We start from the raw sequence: 24313 nt of genomic DNA, 5'->3' as shown, positions 1-24313 counted from the left end.
TTAAAATAGACAGGATCACAAATTAATCAATGCTTTTCAATTGGAGATTTTTAAATTTTAAAACTGCACAGTGTGCTGTATTTAAAAAATCTCAACAAAAACTGAACTTTGCTGACAAATTGTTTTGAAGAATGTACCATATTTCTACAAAATTAGACCAGTAAGCATACAAGTTATTTCATGCAGACAGACAGATAGAGTAACAGACATACCTTGAGATATATCATACCTGCCTATCTGAGTGAGGCCAGATTTTCTTCTAATAAACTAAATGCAGAAGCAGAAATGAGAATCTAGCAGTCGCTTTATTAACCCAAACATTAAAAATACACTGCTGGTTAAAGGTTTTAGAACACCTCCGTTTTTTTCATTTTTTATGGAAAAGCACGCAGTTTAATGTCTTAATGTTTCATAAAATCTATGTACAAAACAAATAAATAATGGCAAATAAAAAATAAGTCAAGGAATCATTAAGTGTACAAAATTTGATTCAAATTTTTGATTAATCAAAGCATCCTTCTTTTGCTGATATAATAGTCAAACATACACGTAGCATTCTTTCTATAAGGGAAATCAAATATTGGTTAGAAAGATCTCCAGAAAAATGTTGAATAAGTTCCAACAAACGTGTTGCACTTAAAGGTTGCTTTCCTTTCACCCTTCTGTCCAGTTCATATCAAACTAACTCATTTAAGTCTGGAGACTATGCTGGCCTTTCCATGTTTAGAAGTGCACCTTCTTGTTCTTTTCTTTTAACTTATTTTTGACATAGCTTTGAGGTATGTTTTGGTTCATTGTCTTGCTGTAGAATGAACCCCTGAACTACTAGACACAGTCCAGAAGGTAATGTGTGGTGCAGCAAAATGCAGTGGTAACACTTTTGATTCAGAATGCCAGTCACTCTGTGCAAGCCACCAACTCTGCCACTAGCTAAAGAACCCCAGACCATCACTTCCTCCTCCATGTTTGGCAGTTGATGTCATACACTGAGGAACCATTCTTGGACCAACTCAATAGCATTCAAACATTATGCGCGATGAATAATGATTTCAAATTTTGATTCATCTGTCCATAATACTTTCTTCCAGTCTGCAGTAGTCCACAGCCTGCACTTCATCGCCCAGGCAAGCCTCGCTTTCTTATTTTGTCCTTTAAGGATTGGCTTTCTTACTGCCACTCACTCTGTCAAACCTGTGGCACAAAGTCTCCGCTACTAAACAGAAAATTAGACTTGCTTTTTTTTTGACGACTGCTCAGGTGTGCTTGTAGCTGTTGTGCTGTGAGGCACCTACTGTATCACACAAGCTGGTGACCCTCAGAAACTTGTCTTCTGATTGATTGAGATCCTATCAGAGCTTCTCCCAGTTTCCAACTGCTTTGGAATTTGGATTGTGTAGGACACTGTACTCACCGACACCTGGATTTTGTTCTTGCAAATTCTCCAAATGAAAGGCCAACACTTTATAAGGGTAATAATGCTCAGTTTCATTTCATTTGTTAATTGCTGTTTTCTTGCCATTGTAACAGGAAATTGCCACTTTCTACAGTATAATATTGTCCAAGTAGTACTTCAGAGGCTGCACCAACAGTCTGTTCCAACTCTGCTTTAAGGCAGACAGAGAGTTTTTAAATAATCATCAGAAGTTGGGACACCTGTGTAAATTATTTCCTTGCAACCTGCAAGGCTTAATTTACTTTAACTGCTGAAGAACATCTGTAGGTTGTAACCTATTAGTTGTTGCTTGAAGATGGCCCATTTGCAGTATTCCGAAATTTCCCTTTTCAGCTTTTGCTAACCTAAACTTTAAAACTTAAACCTCTGGTAGTTTACTGCTTACCTTTTCACCATTTTAGGCCACTCATTGTATTTCAACTGATTAAGCCAGAAGAAAAACTGGAATAACTGAAGTGTTCTAAAACTTTTGACAAGTAGTGTATTTTCAAAAATATAAAACAATACCACACTTTTTACTTTATTTCAGAAAACGTTTCTTAAAAATGTTAACATGTAATTGATTTATTATTGTTATTTTTACATAAAATTATACATATGTTAATTTTTCAGCTTTATTCTTTATGATGTAAATATGAATAAATAGAGTATAACCCAAATAAATAAAAGCCCTTTGGAGTCATGTAAGGTTCTGGGACCAAAAAGTTTGAGAACCACTGCCTTGATTACTACTATTAAATTCTGTATATACTATAGTGAGTAATGGACAAAATAAACAGATCATCATATCTTATCATGCCACTGCCGTATCCAGGTAAGAGAGGTGTATTTAGCATCCTTATGATCTTCACCGGTACATGTAGTGCCTCTGGAATGTGGTCCATTGTTTGGGTGGGCTCACCACAGGGACATTCAGCGCTTGTTGTGAGGCCCCATCTAAATAGGTTGTCCCTTGTTTTGCCCACCTATGACCTAGCTCGGTTAAGCACAGCCCAGTCTTTCCTAGAGAGGGATGTTTCATTGGGTAGATGCTCTTGAGGTGTAGGAAGAGCTTCATTAGGAGGGCTACAGTCAGACTCTCGCCACCTCTCAAGCCTATGTTTTGTGGACTGCTTTGGATTAAGGGGTTCCAAGATAAACAGATTAAGAAATATTATGACCACAAAGATGTCCCCCAAAAAGAATAAAAAATTGTGGGAAGATTCATGCTTTGTTACCATGTCCTGTCTATACCGATTAACAGAATTAACTTTTTTTTCCTCTTAAATAATACACTTTACCATTGTGCAAGGCATTTAATATAGCTCAGACTAAAGGACTGAAAAGAAGAAATTCTGATAAATTATACATTGACTAATTTATACTGACTACAATTTCACAAATATTTCATAGTTTTCTGTAAATAATATACACTTTCACTCCTTAAATTGGACTTCTTGCAAGAGAATTCTAATTTTGAATTCAAATACAAACTTTCTTTGCTTCTATGAAGAATTTTGGATTTGTATTTATGTCTTCTTCCACAAGCCAATGAACATTTAATTTAAATATCAATGATATTGTAAAGTAATGTAATTAACTATTTAAAAAACAAGTTTAGTGTATGCCAAAACTGGTAGTCTAAACTTTATGTACGTAAGTTGTTCAGAAAAAGACCTTGATACTCAACAGAGGTGTTTCTGGCATGAAAATGCTGGTAGGACTATACCAGAATCTTGCTATATGTGTGCGTACTTCTCTGACATAAACATTAACCTGCATAAATAATACCACCTGTAAATCGTTTGCTAATTAGTACCAAATCATTTAACTTCACACATCTTTCACATCACCAAAAAAAGACATGTGGGTGCTTGGTTTGTCTCGATTCACATTAGATCACTCTGATGGTCTCTGACATCATCATTATCTGACAAAATGTTGTGAATAAAAATGTTTCAATGCTGGAAGGATTTACCATCTTTAGAAGGATACGCTTTTACTAGCTTTTGTATACCAGAATGTGTTGCAAGATAACATTTATGAGAAAATAAAAAGCCAAGTGTGAACAATTCCAAAAAGTGTGTCTGACTTAATTGTTTGCTTTTATCACTTCTAAATTTTAGCTACACTCATTTACAGTCATATTGATAAAACAAGATAATCAAGCCCAAAAGAACTTATCATTACGTATTTACCTACTAACACTTTCAGTTTCTTCAGTTCTTCGCAAGAAGTTTTCCTTTAGGGCAACAATTAACAATCCCTCAAAGTAATCTCTGCTGAAGTGAGGCGTGATCACATCACAAATCAAACCAAAAGCTACTCCTGCAAATCTAAAAGCAACTTCTTCCAGGCAAAGCCAAAAACAAAGCTGACTATCTCCATTTGGCAGCAAACAAAATGGCTACAAAAACTTTACAGCCTAAGAGTCTACTTTGCACTAGTTCAGTTACTAATATACCTTTGAATAAAAACCTGATACCCAGTTTGGAATGTGTCAACAAGGTACACAATACAGGGTGAGTCAAAATCATGATAACACTAATGGTACTGCTATGTATATACTTATATACAATTTCTGTGGACAATTTATATGCTACATATGTGTTGAACATGGTGGGGAACATGTTGAGACATTCCTGTAAATCATCTTGCACATATTAATTTTATTTTGTGAATAAATTGTTCCCGCCATTCAAATGTTAACATAATTTTGACTTACTCTGTATATTGCTATATCCCTGTAACCTAAGTGTGTATAGCATTTTATCAGAAAGAAAAATTGTAAAAAAGGATCATACCCAATAAAAATATTTTAGATCTACCACAGGCAAAGAAGCTTTACAAAGTGTCTAAAGCAGATAAACTCAATAAAATGATGTACAGTTAATAAGTACCTCTGTCATCCCAAATCATTATGTTGCTTTGTATCCATTTTACACTATGTACTGTACATACATAAACATATCTGGTGGCCAGAAAGATGGAAACAAATACAGAAATAAGTAGAAAATAAATTTACTATCTTCCATAGTTATGCAGTTAATGAAGTAATTAACATTGCAGAATACACATGGTCACGTGTTAAAATAGCTTGGACAGAAGTAGTGATTACTGAAGAACACTGAGCAACTTTGTCATAGAAATAATTGTTGTCTAAGGCAGAGACCCTAAATTTAACTCCTAGAAGGCCACTTGTGGTTGATGATTTATCATTTAGACAATTTCTTAGTTAGAAGTCAAAACAGAAAGAACATACGGTATAGTGTGTTTCCTTTTGGCTATTGAGAAGCTTTAAAGCATGGTAGTAATGCTCTCTGATGATGGGGCTTTAGTATGGAACTTCAGAGTTAATCAGATTCATGTTCTAACCATAATTTTCTTTCTGCAACCATCCATCTATCCACCTTCCATACCTTTATTTTCTATACCAGTATTTGAGAGTCTGAGCATAGATCCACAATATCAAGTGTAACTCAGGAGTACCTTTAAGGAGAACTGCCATGAACACAAACAGGACATACTATATAACCTCCAGATGATCCAAGATACTGCTGCCAACCTGATGTGTTACGTCAGCAAATAAAATCACACTACTCATCAGTTTAACAATATCTACTTGAAATATTCTTTTGCCTTCCGCTTTCTCCTTCAAGTAAGTTTTGACCAAGATGTATAAATGATACTTTGTCACATTTTTGAACTTTTTCAATTCTTTTTGACTCACCATATATAATACTCAAAAAATGTTATTCAATTCATGTCATTTCTACATGTGTTCACATTTTAGTAAATGTATTGCCTTAAATCACAATGAAAATGCAAATACAAAACCGCAGCATTACAGAAGCAAATGGCAGTAACAATATAGTCACTATAGCCAGTTTAAATGTATTTGCCCAGTGTGCACATCTTGCACAGAGTTGATGACTGACTTCAATGGCTGAATGAGATCTAGAAACTAAAACACAAGTGATTGGCATTAGTTATCTACTGCCAAGCCTATTTACGTTGAACATTACTTTATAATTGAAAAAAAAGCTGCCACTTTACTATAGTCTGTTTAAACATAAAAGAATAGATTTTGCATCTCATACAATAACCTAAAAAAAAGAAGAGTGTCAGCCTTTTGGAAAGTCACTTAAAACCCTAAAGTATGAAGACTATTTTACTTGGCTAGAGAGATGCAGGGTATATTGGGAGAAGGATGTCAAGGATAGAGTTGTCAGGTAAGAGGAAAAGAGGAAGGCCTAAGAGGAGGTTTATGGATGTGGTGAGAGTGGACATGCAGGTGATGGGTTGAACAGAGCAAGACGAGGAGGACAGGAAGATGTAAAAAAAGATGATCTGCTGTGGCAACCCCTAATGGGAGCAGCCGAATAAATAAGGCTCTGAATACAAATGTTATGAAATGGAGTACCTAACAAAGGGCATAATATGTAAACATTTTTATGTCAGTGTTAAATATATAGCTGAATTGTTTAATGTATGAAAATTGATATGATGAACATTAGCTTTTTCATATAGAGTGGGCTCAAGAATTACCATCCTTGATAAAATTAGCGAAGTGCACACCACAAATTATATGCACTCTTCAATATGATATTTCTGGAAGAATAATTAAGAAATAGTCAGTAATAAAAAGCTATAGTCCACCAGGGCCATAGATTGATACCTATATTTAAACTTAGGTGGTATAGTTATTATTTTGTAGTTAACGTTATGGGGTATGGAAAATTTAAATATAATGCATATTTACTTACTATTTAATTCAAAATTAAAAGGTAATATTTCCAATGGAGTTGATTCAGATAGTACAAAATATATTTTCTATTGCATGTGGTAAAAATTTGTCACACGAATGTCATAAAAGTTTGCTCCCAAGAATTCAACATTGTAATTAGATTGTAAAGCCGCTAATACATAAGAAATGAATTCCAGAACTAGACAGTTCTTTTTGCACTCCTGTATAATTAGTTAAAGGGAAGCACGTAGGGATATTTTTACTAGATTTAGATATACACATTTCTAGGTGGGATTTTAAGAAAATACTAAGTACAAACATCTTAAATATTATTATTATTAATCTCCAATAGAATCTACTGAGAATTTCTTGTATTTTTTACTTACGTAAAACTAACCCCGTAGCCTACTAATCAAATCATAAACTCGTAACATATGTTCATTTATCTTGTTAAAAATCAAACTGGCGCCCACTGTAAAAATTACATCGTATTCTAAATCATGGACTGCAGGATCCATGGAGGGCCGGTAGAAAGCAAAGTAGGGTTAGGGTTTGCTTGGCTGGATGCCACTCGCAATTCAAAGGACGCCAATTACTAATCACTGATTAACGTCTTTTCTGATATGTTACAAAAAGCGTAGTAACTGGAGAGAACATGCAAACTCCACAGAAACAACAATCGGAGGCGGTATTCGAACGCAAATCGTCCAAATCGCGAGGCAGCAGCACAAGCAACTGCGCCGCCCAGCCGCCTTGTAACACAGTGCATTGGAAAAAAAGAAAACTTACGTTGCATCGCCACACAACTATTAAAATAAGCAGTGTGAGAGAAATACCACTAACGTTTAGGCAAGCGAATTTCTTCTGAAATGCATACCCTCTCTCTTTTATGAATATACTATTATGGATTTTAAAATTTATTTACACGCACCATACATTAATGATTAATATTGCCAAAGGTTCAGAACAGTAAAACGCACAACTAGTTTGCCAAATAGGACCAACTCAACGTTTTGAAGTTATTCACTCACCTAGTGTGTTAATAATAGTCTTCAGTGTGGAAAGGTTGCACGCAAGGAAAGGGTAGCCTCTTGTGAAGACGCGGCTTTCTTTCTCGCGAGTGGCCGCCACACACTCACATCACACACCCGCGTCTCGCGTGTCCGAGTTGATATCAAACATTAGAACCCTGGTCTCATTTTTTTGTGTGTGCAATTTATTTATTTTAGATTTTCATTTTGTTCGAGATTGTCTGCTTAAAATAGTGCAAAAGGGAAAAGAACGACTACAACAATTTTAAAATATGCGCCTTTCGCTTCTCTCTGACTCAGAGTCATGTCATGTGAGGGTCTAGTGCGCTTGAAAACAGAGCGTCACGTTACGCTAATTTACATGTTGGGCGTGGTTGTAAAAGCATAGGGCGGGGTAATGTGCACATATTTAATAGACATTGTTAAGCAACACTGTCAACGTTAATGGTGACTGTCAAAAAAGCTGAGAGAAAGGGGGATCTTGCGCAGATTACTAAAAAAATGTTAAAAACAACACGAGAGTACAAAACGAACAGTTAACACCTTTGTGCTTTATTTTGTTTTGCCTTGAGGGTGAGTATGCAATTAAACGTTAAATGTAAAAAGTGTACTGCACAAGTAATCCCTTCTTTACTGGTCTTGCCTCCATTGAAAAAATAACTGGACTCAAGCTAGGCCTGTGTTGTAGCGTTAGGAAATACACGGTATCATACAAAGCTATGCTTATTTTTTAATCATTTTAGGCACGCATTAACAAAAAGCCAAAAAGGCTTTCTTTATAAACTATTAAACTTCTCTTCACCTATTTCTTTCCCAACATTGTTTTTCCGCACTTCGGAACACATTCAGAAGGAGGCTGATGACTCACAGTTTCAGGCTTTATTCCAGCACAAGCAACAAGTCATGAAAGTTTTTTAGGCTTATCAATGTATTTTTCCTAGTTGTTTTAATAAAAATCGGGTTTATTTTTATTGCCAACTGCATCTATAAGCAGAAAATAATGCAAACGTTCTAACCTAAACAACTTCAGATTGGTGCTGACTTTCATTAAAGCAATTTTGTCTTGTATTACCTTTGTATGGGCGAATGAGGAATATAAATGTCTCTTTCCCATATAAGGTCAACAGCAGTGTTTTTTTTATTTTTCAAAACGGGGCTCACAAATTTGATTCAAGCAAATTTCTGGAAAATTGAATCAGGATCATGGGATACCTGTTCCCATATCTCCACATATGCCCAGCTAAGCCTACTTCCTATTTTATTTCTTCTAGTGTAAATTTTTTGGCTAGTTGATTGTTGAAGCCCATATTGTCTTGTAGGTGACCATACAGTAGTTTTACAGCATTATTGCAGTAAAGATACATTTTAATAATTGCTTTATGTAGTTCTCATTTTTAGAGCAAATTGGATTTGCAAACACACTAAATCGTCTGGGATGACAATAGTTATCAATTCAATTATACTCTCCAAAGTAGTATTATATTTTTTCTAAATAAATATATATACATTTTTTTGTTATAAGCAAGCAAGTAGCAGCATCTTTACATTTCCTTTATGTCAGGAGTTTCAGATTCAGTCCTTGGGTCACCCTGTATGTGCTGGATTTGATCAGTGAGTTATTTTACCTCTAATTGATCTTGTTTTCCCAAAATTAGCTGATCTTTTCTCCCTTACTTATTTTGCATTCACAAAATTTCAGTAAACATTTATAATAAATTTATATTGTCTTTTTGCTTCAATCTTTAGGGCTTTCATTTTTTCTTTTATTTTTAAGTCACTCTTTATGGTGAGTTTGCTCTGTTAATTGTATTCGAAGGCTGATAATTAATAATTAGTGTGACAAAAACAGGTGGAAGTGACATAGAACTCTAAAGGGTAGCAGCTGCTTTAGTGTTATGTATTAGCAAATCATTGCTTAAACAACTTGAACAAAAGCAGTTAACAAGATAGAAATAATTACCTCATCCATGTATAACACACTGAAATTGTTCTTCGAGTAAGATTTAGAATGGCCAGACTATAATTTTTTCACAAAACATTGAAACAGGGAAATAACAGCATAATTAATGGAGAAGTCCAGTAAAATGAATATATTTGCTGGAACAAAAACTGAAGCTATAGTGTAATGTAATGTTAACATATGCTACTTTGGAAGTTCCCTGATATACCCATAATGCATCAGAAAAGAACGGCAAATTCCACAACTGAAATTGCCTACAGATCTTAATTGGCTAACTATAAGACTATGTTACATGGCATACTCATATGCACAGCCATATTGGGTTAATTTAAAGTAATAAACCCAACAGTCCTTCTTTAGACTGTGCTTGAAAAAATCAATTAAGGACATTGATAGTATATATTTATTCATACTGTTTAAAAACACATAAGAATCAATTTTCATTACCTGATAATGATGATCCGCAGTAAATAACATAACATACATCCATCCATCCATCCATCCATTTTCTAACCTGCTATATCCTAACTACAGGGTCACAGGGGTCTGCTGGAGCCAATCCCAGCCAACACAGGGTGCAAGGCAGGAAACAAACCCGAGGCAAGGCGCCAACCCACCGCAGTATAACATATATTTCACCATTAAATTAACAACCTCGCGTAATCTAATTCAGCTTCATTTGGAAAGTCTATCTCTGTCCTCGTCAGGATGTCAGTCCCTGAACAGGACCATTTCACACACACAAACACAAACACGCTCACACTTGGCAAAGGGTTAATTTAGACCAGTTACCTTAGCACCAGTATTTTTGGGGTAGTGGAATCAGATTTCTAACTGAAAACCCCATTGAGACATGTGGAGAATGTGCAAACTCCCTTCAGACAATGACCAGGCACAGTATTTATGGCCAGAACACTTGGTCTATGAGGCGGCAGCACCAAGTACTGTATACCATGGTGGCACCTGATAAAAATAAAAACACATAGCATAAATCCAGACATAAATACTATAATACAAAAATCATGGTGTGTGTGATAGAAAGTTTCAATGACAGCACAAACAGATGGATAGTAGATGGTGTCCAGCTGGAGTAAACCTGTAAATAATATGTCTGTTGTCAACAGTTGGGGAAAAAACTGATTTATACTAGAATCTGTTTCCTAGAATAGCTCAAAGAGGCCCTTCATGATAAATACACTTGATGTCAATTCAATTCAATTTTATTGTCCCAAGAGGAAAATTTGGTTTGTCGGCAGGTTACTTAGAGACCGGAAAGTAATATTAAAAAGAAATCCACAAAGAACACAGCCATCAAACACAAACTTAGTACAAGTAACTAATATATACTTATAATATAACATTAGATCATACATATTACTTTTAAAAATTAAACCAACATTAAGACTTGACTAATGATTGATGCAAATGATAACCCTTAATCTCAGATCTGTGGGTGTAAACCTGAACTTATTTAGAACATTAATAGCAGTAGGAATGAATAAGCATTTGCGCCAGGTGCTTTTCATGGCAACAGCGGGAACTGAAAATGTAGTGGGTGAGTTCTTTTTGAGACAAAACACAATGCTTTCCATAATACCTGCTAATTAAACAGGTCTGTGAAATTTAACTGTTGAGACCTTGTTATTTTACTGCTCTGTTTTACAATCTAATTTATTCTGTTTTCATTGCTGACATTACAGTTTCCAAACCAGAACATAAGTGAAGACATACTCACTACAAGATTTATAAAAGACATACATAATGGTAAGACTCGCACTAAAAAGATTGCATTTTCTTAGACAGTAAAGGCACCTTGTTCCTTTTTCTGAGATGGCTTCTGTATTTTCATTAAAAATCAGTTTTGAGTCTATGATTGTCCCCAGATATTTATAACTATTGGCAATCTTCACTGCCTGGTGTTTGATGATTGTTTCTTGTGAGTAAATGGTGTTTCTTCTAAAACTGATTATTAGTTCCTTAGTTTTTGTAACATTTGAGTGTAAAACACCAGTTAGTAAAATCATCTACTACTGGACCACAAGTGGTTTCTTTTTCATTAAGTAGTCATTTTAATTTTAAGATGCACCTAATTTCACATTTACTATGACAACCATTTTTATAGGGAATGTACAGAGATGAAAGTACACACCCCTGAGGGGACCATTTATATGAGGATGGCATGTCCTCATGGCATGTCAGGCAGACAACCATTGACTTTTACTCCTTGAGTCGTGTCTGTTAAAATGTCAATCAGACACCCTACCTAACTGAATTGCAATTTAAAATCTTTCATAAGTCTATCTACAAGAAGGTGGAGCTGGATGGTATTTACACTTGATGAGAAGTGTACAAACAGTATCCTTGCATGAGTTTTGATGCCCTCCAAGTGTTCATACAACAAATGAAGCAAAGTGACAATGGTGTCCTCTGTACTCCTATTAGACAGGTAATAAACTCTTGAGTTTTCCTTGTGTCAGCTTTCTCTTTATACGATTTTGTAGCCAATGATGTGAGGGCCACTGGTCTGAAGTCATTTAAACCTATAGTGTTTTGTTTTTAGCTACTGACATTACTATAGCCTGTGTCCACAGCTTTGGAATATTCTTCTGTTCTAATGGCAACCTAAACATAGTGTATATAATGAAATTGAGCTGCTCCCCACAAGATTTTTAGGCGCCTTCCCCTGAAATGGTCTGGTCCAGGACTCTTATTTATTTTTAATTTTCTATAAATGTTCTCCATTTGGAGTTAAAACCAGAAACCTTTACGTGATTATTATCTGTCTATAGAGATTTTGTAAAAGCCAAATTTCCCCCTTGGGACCATCTATGGCCAACTAAGGCTTTAATACCTGACCATACCACGGTTACATTTTGTGTGGACAATTTCTGCTCAATTTTATCCTTATATAAGCTTTAGCTTTTTTGATGCCAATTTTTAAATCCCTCTGTGCAGCACATGCCTTGTTAGTATCATCTTCTTATATATAAACGTCTACGCATGGAAGTGTGTGTGTCTGTCCGGTCTGAAAGTGAGAGGTGGAGTGGGAGTAAGGGCTTCACCTCCGAGGATACACAAACGGGCCAACATGTTGGCAAATCAAAACCTCTGAAGAAAAAGTCACTCGCTTAGCGGCTAATACAGAAGTGAGGCAAGCACATCGGCAAAATGGTATCCCTGTTACTTTTCCTCCCACCTCTAATACACAAGTGAGCAGAGCACGCCGGCAAAAGGAAACCTCTGAAGAAAGACAGTCGCTTAGCCGCTAATGCACAAATGATGCAAGCACGTTGGGAACACGAAACCTCCTAAGGGAGAGATGCCCAGAGTAGTATATAAAAACTAGCTGTGTAAGCCCGTGCTGTAAAAGCATGGGGTCTTAGAAACTTTTGAAATCATCTGAAAAAAAATTGAAATGCAGAGATGTCAGGTAATTGAAAGGAACTACTCTGGGCATCTCTTTCCTAGGAGGATTTGTTTTGCCGATGTGCTTGCATTGCTTGTGCATTAGCAACTAAGCGAGTTTTCTGTTTCCTTGGAGGAGCCCTTAGCCCGACTCCACCTCTCACTTCCACGCCGGACAGACACACACATTTCCACGAGTAGACGTTCATATATAAGATGACATTATGGATTTGTTGACCCAGGGTTTGTTATTAGGATTGACCTTTATGCTTTTAGTTGGGATAAACAAGTCTTCACAAAAAGATACAGGTGCTGGTCACATATAAATCAGTGCACAATGTCACTTTAACTTTTAATTTGGTAATATAAGTAGTAAAACAGAGGGGATCAGTTATATTCGTAAAATTTGTAGAAATTAAGGGAGATGCAAGCTCAGAACTGTCTGTATTGATAACTTAATAAGAGGAGTTAGAAGAAAAGTTACGACAAAAACATGCATATTTTTGGATTAAGAAAAAAAACTCATCAGATAAAATCCTTTAATTGTTTTCTATTTGAAGAACTATCATACCAATATTCAAAGAAGGTCCAAACACATATAAAATAATATAATCTACATATTAAAGCAGATGACTTGAACAATCAGTAATGGTTCATTGTGTATTACTAATGACAATGAAAAAGAAAAATCAGTGTCAATGCTAATTCTTCTGAGACTCTAATCATCATAGGAAATGGGTTCAAAAGCAGATCATCTGCTCTCACCATCTGCTCTTGGCCAAAAATAGTTCTTAAAGCATGCCAAGGAGTCCTCTGAGAATCCAAAGGTTTTTGTAAGAATGGTATGATTAACTGAATTAAGTGCCTGGCAAGATTCCTAAGAATGGTGCCAAAGTAGTGCACTACTTTTTTAACAGCAGTAATGTTATCATTCATTAACTAAATTGTGACAGATATAAAATCAAATCTAAAACCAGACTGCAATTGTACCAAAGTATTGTTAATGTTCAAGTAATGAAGTGTTCAAGAGTTTTGGAGATTTGGCAAGATAGATATATGGTACTTTTAAGTGTCCAAGTGGGAAATTAAGCTTTTACAGAAGAAATATAAAAATATTATAAAAAGTACAACAGCAACCTATCAAACAAACATATAAGATACAAAAGTGGAAAATCTTTTGACTTGGATAATGATATAGAAAAGTCACAGTGAGGCATTTTAAAGGTGGATTGCTGAAGGTATAAAGGAGCTCCAATAGCCTTTTTAGAGACATTTCTGCTGAATAATTTGTTGACTAGAAGTACTTATTGAAAATGTTTCATAGAGAGGATCTTCAGCATTGTTTAAAGTTTTTTCATCATTTTCTTCTTTGCTACCACCTACTGTGAGTCAAAAATGCATCCGATAACTGAGCCTGCTCTCTTAATTGGCTTGTTGGTTCAGTGGGCCTCTCTTGAAGTGATGTCACTGGCCCAGCACATCACAGTGTTGAAAACTGCATGGGTTATCAGAGAGTTATAATTCATAAGAAGGTAAGAACTATTGCAGAAGGTGAAAAATGATAAGCAGATGTAGTTGTACTCATGTTTAGAAACAATGTGGTTAGTGAAATCACATTTCTTCCCTTGGGACAATCTTTCTAATACTGGAATTGCTCTGTGTGAATGAATTAGGACCATTCTAATGTGGTTAAGTGGATAGCATGAATACTGTAAATCTGTGATATTTCTCTAAGAGCATAATTAATCTAATAGCATATCTTTAAGTGAATGTAGATGATCAACTGAGTAATGATCTTTTTGTGAGAAGAAAAGCAGAACAACAAATTATAGGTAGTTTTGTACAGGGTTAGTCATTTGGAAGTTGTCATTTCAATCATATTGAAGTCTTCATTCTGTACCAGCAATAGAAAGTACAATTAATAGAAAAAATTGTTTTGCCTATTAAATTTAGCATATGTACATGATTTGGGGCATACAACATATAAAAAGTGCCATTTTCTGTTGTAACCAATGTAAAATCATATTATGTCTCATTTGCCTCTTTCTTTTCACACTTTCTTGTACTCTCTCATGAAAACTAAAGTTTAATTTATCACTTCCACAGATTGGTACCCCGTTATGCTTAGATTAAATTAGATCAAATACAAATGTAGAGAGTGGCTTTAAATACAGACTGATGCAAAGACCTTACTGTCATTTAGTGTGCATATACCACACACCCCTTACTCTCACATTTGCTATATTTCTTGTTGGATTTTCTTTTTGGACATCTCTCACTGATGCACTGTATGGTTAAAATGAACAATTTTTATAGACTCTAGTAAAGACATGAATCCTAATAGAGACCTATGGTAGAGTGTTTAGTTAATATAGTGTATAAGTGTGTTATAGACCAATATTTAGATGCATGCTCTGTCTTTTCACATTCAGATGTGTCTTATTTAAAGGTCTTAAATTTTGAGGGAAGTCACATATGTGAAAGATAATTTTTTGTGGCTTGGCATAGGTTATGTGTAAACATTTGTCTTTGTTTGAGGAATTATTTATTAGATAACCATTCATCAGATGTCAGTGCAGTGTCAGTGTAAGTTAAAAGTTACTGAACAAATTAAAAGAATCAGCAGACAACTTATTCTGAAGTCAGAGTGTTTTCAGGAACCTAACACATCAATCCAATTAAAACATACTATTTATTGTGTTTCTGATTATAAACAAGGACATGATCTTTTGTTAATTAGTGCCCACGTCTCCTATTGTGTTTTCCAAACCTCACAAGTGCTGTTTTAAAAAGCAAAAACACTTTGCTTTATCTTTTGTATTTATTTCCTGAAGCTCTCTCATTAACTCTTTTCTGGGCAATTACCTCATTCTTATTCCTTTGGTATGCTGGAATTGTTGACTGCCAAAAAGAGGAGCTTTTAGTTAATTACACTTTACTTACTTTTCATTAATCTGTTGTTAAACTGTACAGTATCTCATTTGGTGGAACCTTTCTCTGTTCTTTTTTTCAGCCTTCAAATCAATTGCAGTAGAGAGAGTTTTTAAGCAACAGTGGTTCCATATACAGAGATGAATTGTACATATATATATATATATATACAGTATATATATATATATATATATATATATATATATATATATATATATATATATATATATATATATATATATATATATATATATATATATATAACATAAAATAAGAGCTCTGAATATATACTTTAGGCATGATAGCCTTGGCTATAATTAACATAAAAAAAGAAAATAAGACTTTTCAAGCTATCAGGCACCATATTCTTTAAAAATATACCAAGTTGTTTGAATCCACAATAAAATGCCAGTAATTACAATTTGTTGATCTTTGCATAATTTCAGAATGAGAATTTTGAACAATTCATCTAAACATACACTGATTTATGTTTTTTGTAAAGAAGTTACTTTTGGCATTCCTATTTACAGCAAATCCCTTGTTACATTAAACTATAGGTAAAGAGACAATTTTTGGGCTGCAAGATGTAATAATTTGAATTTGCACTTTTGAAACATTGCAGACTATAGCTTTGAACCACCCAATCTCACTGAGATTGCATAGGTGGTAAACCACTAGAGGATAGAGAAGGCTAAAAGGATCTGTGATATCTAGGGTTAATATTTCAATGCTGGTGGTAAACCAATCCTACTGGCATTGCAAGCAATCTTTGCTTCTATCTAGAAAGGGAAGGGTGAACACCTGGATTGCAGCAACTACAGGGGGATAATACTGCTATTGGTGCCTGGTAAGGTCCTCACTAGGGTCATCCTCAATAGGATCTGTGATTATTTGCTCACCTACCAATAACTGGAGCAGTCTGGTTTTATACCTAAGACATCTACCATCAACCCATCCTGGCACTGAGAGGTCTTATCGAACGCAAACACGACCATCAGAATAGTTTCTTTGCAGCCTTTATCGATTTTCATAATGCATTAGACTTAGTTGGTCAAGTTGCCCTGTGGGACATCCTGAGACTTTGTGGTATACCCCCGAAGTTCATGGATATTATCACCGGCCTTTACATTAGTACTGTGAGTGCTGTACAGAGGGGATGCAGAACCTCTGCGTTTTTCCCAGTTGATTCTGGGGTTCGTTAGCATTGTGTTCTTGCTCCTACTCTGTTGAATGCTTGCATGAACTGGGTGTTGGGCAGGGTGGTGGGGTTCAGCCAATGTGGGGCATCTGTTGTTGAAGAGAGATTCACTGATCTTGACTTTGCTGGCGATGCTGTGATCTTCACTGAGTCAATGAAGGCTCTGATCAGGGCTCTTGAGAGACTGAGCAAGGCGTCTTAGTGTTTGGGCTTGTAAGTGTCCTGGATAAATACCAAGATCCAGGCTTTTAATGATCTCATGGGCACAGACATCATCATTGTGTTTGTCTATGTAGGCAATGTCGAAGCGATATTAATGTCTCTGGTGACTCTTCCTATGAAGTCAGTAGACAGATTGGGAGAGCATGGGGTGACATGAAGTTGCTGGAAAGGAGTGTGTGGCGCTCCTTATATCTCTACAAAAGGATGAAGGTCCAAGTCTTTAGAGTTCTAGTGCTCCCTGGTAACATGAGACAAAGACTGGACTCCTTGTGTCTCTTCAGAGAATGCTTGGATACCGCTGGTTCGACTTTGTGTCAAATGAGGGATTGTTCATGGATTCCCAAATAAGGCACATTTACCTGCATTGTGAGGGAGCATCAATTACGGCAGTACAGCCATGTGGTGCGATACCCTGAGGCTGTTTCAGCTCACAGGATCCTTATTGCTGAGTACCCGAGTCGCTGGACCAAGCCTAGGGGGATGCCCACGTAACACCTTGCTGCAGCACACAGATGATCATTTACAGAAGGTGAGACTGGACTGCGTGTCTGCCTGGGGGGTTGTCAACCAGGATCCCAAGCTGTTTCGTCGTGTGGTGGGTGCAGCAACGCACTGTACCAGTTCATGTTCCCCAGCCTACCCTGACCTCAGAGACTATAGGTGGCTAAAACTACAGACTGATTAAAAAATATTGGAGGGTTTTTAAAAAGGAGCTAATGCTGAGAAAGGAAATTTTTATGTCTCTCTATTATAAAAAAAAATCCTGTGGGAGGGAATTACTAGGAGACAATATGTGATCTTCACATTAAGATCACCGAAGACACTTAAAAGACCCGTGAGACTAAACAGATTGGCCACGGAGCGTCTCGTGGGGTCCTTAAACATGAGACTTTGTACCAAGAGATTGACACAGGACCGTCTAGTGATGACGTACAACATAAGATTCTTGCAAGACACGCCCTACTTACAACCAAATAACCGCACGGGCAGCAAAACACTCAGTCTTGTCTTGGCTTTGTGCACACACAGATCCAGGGCTCTCAGCACATATAAAGCATATAAGGACAATACGTTATAAATGAAACGTAGACCACTAAGTGAAGAAGAAAGCAGCGTGGAGAAAACTCAAAAGCGTTGGAGAGACAAAAAAGAAAAAGAATAATCTAGGTGCAAATTCAGAAAATAAGGAAAGTAATTATCAGCCCAGAACAAGTGGAATTGAAAAAAAAGCACGTTCAATCCGGATGTTGGCACTATACACATGCAGAGCAGATTAGAGATTATGAAAGCAGTTGAATTTGAAAGGCTCAAAAAAAAAAAAAAAGGTGGCGCGATACACATGTGGAGAAAGTTAAAGAATATGAAAGTAGGAAAATTGGAAAGTATAAAAAAAGAAAATAAAGATCGCAGTAGCACAAACAAACAGAAATTATTACTTGAAAAAGGGAAAGTAACCGCCAATAACCAGGTGTCATTCAAACAAAATCAGGATCAATAGGAGAACTGAAATAAAAGACAGAGTAGAAAACAAAGTAAAACGTCGTGAAGAGGTTAAAAAACAAGGGGGCCAAACACATGCAGAGCAGGTTAGAGATAATGAAAACTGGAATTCAAAACACTCGTAGAAACACATGCAGAGCAAAATACAGAATATGAAAGCAGAAAAAAATGACAGTGTCAAAACAAAGAAAGTAAACATCACATTAGCTCAAAGAAAGAGAAATTAGTACTTGGAGAAATAACAAAAAGGCGAATAGAGATCGAGTATATGCACATAGGTGATATGTCAGAAGTATGTAAATATTGTAAGGCTTTGAAGTTTAATTCAAGAGAATTTTAAAAACGGAGTTTACCTCACATGCATTTATTGGTTACTTTGCAAAAAAATTTATTAACTGCTGATGATGTAGATCATTTGTCTGTGTTGAAATTCCAAACAGAGAAACCTATCCTTATGGTACAAAGTCATTAAACATAAGTCTCACTGACCTCATTAAAAAGATTCAGCACATTGGGACTCGAAAGATTCAAAATATTGTTTTTACAGAAGTTCTGAAATAAAAGTGAAACTAATGAAAAAGCAACAATTTAAAGAAAAAAAAATCTTAAAAGTGTGTATCTGGAAAAACAAAAATGGGGGTTGGCAAGCAAAGCGAGCAGAGGACACAGCCCCCTAGTCATTACATAAATTAATTAATAACATATTTTATAGTAATATACTTTACATTATCTCTACTAGTTGTATATCACACATGAATCATATGCCTACAATATAATGGATATAGCCAACTGATTTACAATGAAGTCAGTTAAAGTGTGATTCTACTACAAGATCAGAAAAAAAGAAATACACATTCAAAGAAAAACAGGTATGAAATGTGTTGTTTTCATTTTATTTCATTGCTAAAGGATTTAGTGTTTCTCAAAAAGGTGAATCTGTGGGGCATCTGTTGATCAAAATATATGTGTAACTGCTGCCTTACAGATGTATGTGTAGAATTATACTGTTCTCTAGGGATAAGCTGCTATTGATGTTTAAATAATTTACAAAGTTAATTAGCAGTTTCGTATTCCTTGAAAGTTGTGAATAATCTGTTTTTTAAGATTGCAGCTAAATTTACCTAGACAGGGAGGGGCATGAAGTGAAAAGAACCAAAAATGAACAGAAGAAAATACCTGCTTGGTCCTTTGTCTTTGTCCTACTATTATACAAACCCATCACTTAAATATCTACTGTATAAAGCTTTTAGAAGCATGACATAATAACGTTTATCTGAAGCATTATACATGCAAGATACATGCCTACTCCCCATCATTGAGGGAAATCATTCTGATGGCAGCAAAAATAAAATACATTTAATGTCTTGTTTAAATTTATGAGAACTATGCAAAAATCCAGTGGTATTTATATTGGTCACAGATGTGTTAGCGGTATGTTTATTTAAATGGCATGTTTATGTCACTAGCTTTTACAATTGCTGTGACTGCTTTTGATAAGTGGTGCAAAGGTGCTAATGTTCTATGAATTTTTAGCATTCCTGACTTGATGGAGTTATTACGTATATACTGTCACGTATGAGCATCTCAGAATCACTCTGATTTGCAATACCAGCCAGGACGAGATGGAGGTGCTGTTGCTAACAGTATTGTTTCTTCCCCTTAGCAGCACCAAGAAGACACCCAATAAGCGCAACTGACCCCACCCTCATCACTCAGAGATGGCCCATCCCTTCTGGTCACAGCTGTAATAAAGTCAGACGTCCTTGGAATTGTGGGTGTCAGTTTTGGTACCAAGCCTGCCGCAGAACTGAGCTCTCAAAGTAGACCCACTCTTCAAGGCTACCTGATGTAGAAAGAACAAGATTGCCTAAAACAACTTGTTTGTGGTTGTTTTGAATGCACCATCATGTGCCTGTTCCTTTTGGTTGCCATCATTAAATGCGGTGGCTTGGTTGACACCACAACTGTTCATTTGGACATTTAAAGTCACTCGCCATCCACTATATATACTGCAAACATTTTTGACTGAAGAGAAATACAGTGGAAGAGTAAAAGTCATGTTAGTTCATCTAAAAAGTTCTTGCTACACTTCATACTTTCCTTTAAATTTACCTCTGCACATGAATATCTCCGTAAATGACAGCTTCATTCTCTTTCAGCAAATTTAAGAATTATTACTTTACAAGCATTGCAAGAATACATGTAAATATTTCTACAAGTCAAATTTACTGGTACTTTAAAATTCATTTCATATAATTATAGTACAATTGAAATTAAATGTTCCCACAAATATCAGTATGTACCAAATTTCTGTATCTTTCTTAAAGTGTCACTGATATACATTGACACAAAATGATGTGCAATTCAATTTTTTTCTTTATTAAAATAGAGAACACTGTAATAGGCTAATATATATGGATTTCATAGTCATTTTTTCTAGTTTTCACTATTGTGACCATAAAAGATTTTAAATTTGACATGATCTATTCTCTTTTTGAACCCATGATAACTAAAATTGACAGAAAGCCTATACTCTCAAGGTCTACAGATCTTCCAATTTGACCCAATGGATTATCACTGAGAGGTTGTCCAATTGCTGGGAATGCAAGGATTGACTCTGCAAGACTTTCAGTCTGTATTTTTGGAGGTACTTCACTGTACTTCATCTTCTTTGATTATCTTCTACCTACTAATACTGTGTTTCCCCGAAAATAAGACCTACTCCGACAATAAGCCCTCTGTAATATAAGCCCTACCCCAAAAATAAGCCCTAGTCAAGATTGTCAGCTGAAAAGTAAGGTGCCTAAGGCCAGGTTTATACTTCACGTGATGTGACATGTGTGGCTGAAACATCCATTAAATTCTGAGGACAACTTGCCACAATATCTCTGAAAAGGATGTTTAATGATTACATCCATCAATTCAGGGATGCGCCTATTCCAGCAGCATCATTGCAAAACAGAAACAAAATCTCTGGATGGGACATCAGCTTATCGCAAGGAGAACACAAGCACACACATACAGTGGTGTTATTGTAGCTTCACCAAATCCCCAAACCTTCATGTCTTTCGATGGAAAACTGAGCACACTGTGGAAACCCACCAGGAAAACATGAAAACTCCAGGCAGGGATCACAAGGGATGTGACTCCCTGCGAGACAGCAGTGCTACCACTCTGCCACCGTGCCACACCATATGTGTAACTATTAGCAGTATTCATTATTTAAACAAAGTCAACGATTTATCTGTAAAATGTAACATACATATGTTTAATATATTTCATCATAAAGGTGATATCAAGTACAAATCTAAGAATTCGAAATGTGCAGAGAGCTGGAATATTATACATTTAATGTGTTCTGTGTGGCAATGCTGCTTGCCACTGCTGTCAGATCAGGAGGATGCCCCAGAAGCGAGTAGCGATTTAACAACTGGGTTGATTTTAAGATGATGTTTACAACAGTCTACTTTAATGACAAAGTAAACTACGAGGTTAAAGAGGACATTTCAAGTTTAAAGAAAATAGACATTTTCATTATGTCCTTATGTTTTTTTTTTCTCTGTGGCTTAAATACGCCGTCATACATTCTGATGGTATTGTAAAGGTGTAAAAAAAAAAAAAGACGGCACAGAAGATGGTATGTCAGACTTTTAAAATATATTGTGTCATTACATTGGGGACTATGCGATGCTTGAATATCAAACCACCACAAATGTATTTGTATGTCGGCATTTTGCTTCACCACATTGAACCATTCATCAAATATCGAAGCATACAAATCGATCTTGGAGGATCCTAAAAGTGGCTGGAACAGCAAGAAATTCAGGCTGAAATTCAGGGTTTGAATGTGGAGAGTTATGACTTGTGGACTATGGCCGGCCAGTCATCCTGGCCAATACCTCTAGGCCACCAGGTGGAGCTCTCCCTGCAGCATGGAGGAGCCCCGAATGCCAGCAGGGAATTCTGGACATTGGAGTTTTTATCCGCAGACCTGCTGGATACCACAGGGGCCCCTAGAGGATACTGCATGGAGGCCCAGAGAATCATATGTGCCCTATAACCCGGAAGTACGTCTTAGTCACAGCGACAGGGGAAATGACGTACTTCCGGGATGAACAGGACTTTATATCTGACCCGGAAGTGATAGGAGATCATGTGGACTGAAGGATCGAAATACTTCCGGGTCAGGGAATATAAAAGGACGATGGGATACCCAGACGTCGAGCTGAGCTGGGTGAAAGGGTGGCAACGCGTCTGGGAGTGGTGGAGTGTTTATTTATTATTGAGAATTGTGTTATTGTTTGTTTATGAGTATTGTGGAGAGGAGGGTGCTTTGTGCACTGTTAATTAATAAAAAGTCAACTTATTGGACTTTTATCTGGTGTCTGACGTATTGTCTGAGGGTTCAAGAGGACGATAGCACCCTCTATCTGTCACAGACAATATTCCAGAAGAAGATGACATGACTGTATCTAGATAAATGTGTATTGTTGTACATGAATAAATATAAGATATCCCCTGATAATAAGCCCTAGTGCATCTTTCGGAGCAAAAATTAATATAAGACCCTGTCTTATTTTCAGGGAAACACGGTATGACCATCATCTTGGAATACTTTCTGCTTCAACAGATATGGCCACTAATGTTTTTATATTCATTAATTAAATATACAATGGAAGTCAAAATTATGTTAATATTTGAATGGCGGAAGCAATTTATTCACAGAACATACTTCATATGTGCAAGATGATTTACAAGAATGTCTCAACCTGTTCGCCATCATGTTCAACACTTGCACCATATTTGGCACATAAACTGTCCACAAAAACTGTATATAAGTACTAGGGGGCTCTGCTCCCTGCTTGCTTCACTCACCAACCCCCAGGCAGGTGCTACATGCTAGCCATTTCACAGATCTGCCGCTTACATATGAGGATGTGGATGTACAATTTAAGCAGATTGTTTTACATTACAGAGAGTAAATAACTATAGTAAAAAATGGTAAAACGTAATAAATTGAAAGAAAATGACGTTTCATGTTGCGTTAGAGTGATTCAATTTGTTACACATTTTCGTTCTTTGAAATTAACACGCAAATACTTTTTAAACTCACAGCTAATTTTGTCCTATTGCATAGCCCATCACTGAAACATCAATTATGAAATAACATTACAATACATCCTTCTTTCAGCAGTAATTCAGCCATTGGAAGACTGGACAAGATAGATAGATAGACAGATAGATAGATACTTTATTAATCCCAAGGAGAAATTCACATAATATAGCAGCAGTATACTGATACAAAGAAACAATATTAAATTAAATAGTAATTAAAAATGAAAAAATGAAAAAAATGAAAAAAAAAATAAAATTAATGTTAGCATTTACTCCCCCGGGTGGAATTGAAGAGTCGCATAGTGTGGGGGAGGAACGATCTCCTCAGTCTGTCAGTGGAGCAAGACAGTGACAAAAGTCTGTCACTAAAGCTACTCCTCTGCCTGGAGATGACAGTGTTCAGTGGATGCAGTGGATTATTCATGATTGACAGGAGTTTGCTTAATGCCCTTCACTCTGCCACAGATGTTAAACTGTCCAACAATACTACAATACAGCCTGCCTTCTTAACAAGTTTGTCCAGGCGTGAGGCGTCTTTCATCTTTATGCTGCCACCCCAGCACACCACTGCGTAGAAGAGGGCACTCGCCACAACCGTCTGGTAGAACATCTGCAGCATCTTACTGCAGATGTTGAAGGATGCCAACCTTCTCAGAAAGTATAGTCTGCTCTGACCTTTCTTACATAGAGCATCAGTATTGGCAGTCCAGTCCAATTTGTCATCCAGGTCTGCACCCTCTGCACACAGTCACCTCTGATGATCACAGGGTCC

General features: G+C 36.2%; 1 protein-coding gene across 2 annotated transcripts in view; it reads right to left on the bottom strand.

Moving 5' to 3' along the window:
- The window catches only part of kctd1 (potassium channel tetramerization domain containing 1), a 162397-nt gene that overhangs the window by 85514 nt on the left and 52570 nt on the right, over positions 1-24313 (bottom strand). Inside the window, exon 1 of one of the 2 annotated variants that reach the window (XM_039754685.1) lies at positions 7211-7530. The exons of the other annotated variant lie outside the window; for it this stretch is intronic. The gene's annotated coding sequence lies outside the window, so the exon portion shown is untranslated. Of the gene's footprint in view, positions 1-7210; positions 7531-24313 lie in introns of those variants that run through there. 2 annotated transcript variants of the gene reach the window in all.

This window comes from Polypterus senegalus, chromosome 5 (assembly GCF_016835505.1).
Source record: "Polypterus senegalus isolate Bchr_013 chromosome 5, ASM1683550v1, whole genome shotgun sequence".
NCBI classification, from domain to species: domain Eukaryota; kingdom Metazoa; phylum Chordata; class Cladistia; order Polypteriformes; family Polypteridae; genus Polypterus; species Polypterus senegalus.
This window is presented reverse-complemented; position numbering and strand designations above follow the sequence as displayed.